Source organism: Oryctolagus cuniculus, chromosome 8 (genome assembly GCF_051225735.1).
Source record: "Oryctolagus cuniculus isolate XC-2025 breed Fujian yellow rabbit chromosome 8, ASM5122573v1, whole genome shotgun sequence".
Lineage (NCBI taxonomy): Eukaryota > Metazoa > Chordata > Mammalia > Lagomorpha > Leporidae > Oryctolagus > Oryctolagus cuniculus.
In genome coordinates this window covers 100,826,784-100,828,482 of record NC_142874.1, presented here as the reverse complement: position 1 = coordinate 100,828,482, position 1,699 = coordinate 100,826,784, and the positions used below count along the sequence as shown (strand labels likewise).

The following is a 1,699-nucleotide window of genomic DNA, read 5'->3' as shown; positions in this document are numbered from 1 at the left end:
TTATGTTGAGAGGCCAGCACTATGGCATAGCAGGTAAAACCACCACCAGCAGTATCACATCCCATATGGACACCAGTCCTGGCTTCAAACTTCCAACCCAGCTCCCTGCTAATGAGCCTGGGAAAGCAGTGGGAGTCCAGGAAGAGGCTCCTGGCTCCTGGCTCCTGGCTCCTGGCATTGGCCTGGCCCACCTCTGTCCTTTTCAACCATCTGGGGAGTGAACCAGCAGATCAAAGATTCCCTCTCTCTGCCTCTGTCTTTCTGTAATTCTGTCTTTCAAATAAATAAATAAATAAATTTGTTAAAAAAAATCATGCTACACTTACCTGGCAGGGGAGATACCATGATCACAAAGGTGGTTTTCCCAGGGCAAGGCTTATCCATTGCACTCCAGATGTGCTGACCTCTGCGATTTCCCCAAATGCGGAAAACTCAACTGCATAATTTGTGGTAGCGGGGGACTGCGTTCACGCTCTCCCCTGGAAAAAAAAAAATCATGCTAAATCTTCTTTGTTTACCTTCAATACTACCTTTTCCTGAAATGTATTTTTTTTTATTTTTAAAACTTTTTTCCCCCTTTTCAGCCTCTATTTACCCTCAGGTGTTATCTGTATATTCATATGCTCATTTGGTTTAATATTCATTTTTAAAAAATTTTTAGAACTTTTTTCTTTTACTTTCTTTTCTTCCTTTCTTGAGTTCTGTCATCTTTTTTTTTTTTTTAATTTTTTTAATTCAAGTAGTTGAGAGGCAGAGGTACAGAGAGACACAGAGAGAGCTCAAGTGCACTGGCTTTCACCCTGAGTGGCCAGTTAGGCTGGGGCTGAGACAGGAACCAGCAGCTGGAAATGGGGAACGCAATCCAGGTCTCCCACATAGGTGGCAGGAGCCTAATCACTTGAGCCATCATTACTGCCTGCTAGAGACATATACATAAGCTGAAAGCGGAAGTCTCAGGAGCCAGAGATGAATGGCAAATGCAGGCACTCTGAAGCGGGATATGGGAGTCTTAATCAGCCAAACACTCAGCCCTTTGCTCATATTTTTTAAAAACTGATTTATTTGTTCAGCCACGGCATGTATTATTTGGTCTTCAGAGAGGTAAATAAGTAAAAATGTGGTCATTTGGAGAGCTAATTAAGTAAAAACGTGGTCATTAGCACGGGGTCCAACGTAAATTGCACTCTTATACAAGGAAGAAATTTGTACACATATATACAGAGTGTCAGTAAAATGGTAAGGTCTCATCTGTGACGCCATCTTAGGCTCTGGCCCTGTCACCATTTTGTACAATAAGCTCCATTCTAAGCCCAGCCTGGCCAAATTGGCCAATCACTAGCGTCAGCTCCACCTTCAAAAATAAACAAGCCCATTCTTGATCATTCAATAAATGTGGCAGAACAATCTCACCCTTAGAACTGGGGAAGAGTAAAGTCCCTATCCTGGAATATGGGGAACAAGAAGATATGTTCATTCAGAATCTGTGCCTTGGGGCCTACCCTGTGGCATAGCACTGCACTGCACTGTGCCTGCAGTGCTGGCATGCCATATGGTCACTGATTCAGGTCTTGGCTGCTCCACTTCTGGTCCAGTTCCCTGCTAACATGCCTGGGAAAATGTCAGAGGACAGCCCAAGTCCTTGGGCCCCTGCACCCATGTAGGGGACCTGGAGGAAGCTCCTGGCTCCTGGTTTCGGCCC

General features: G+C 44.6%; 1 non-coding gene across 1 annotated transcript; it reads left to right on the top strand.

Moving 5' to 3' along the window:
• The first annotated feature begins 318 nt into the window (after nucleotides 1-318).
• On the top strand, nucleotides 319-482 carry LOC127483357 (U1 spliceosomal RNA). Its single transcript, XR_007909549.3, has one exon. It is a non-coding gene; the product is annotated as a U1 spliceosomal RNA (small nuclear RNA).
• The last annotated feature ends 1,217 nt before the right edge of the window (nucleotides 483-1,699 follow it).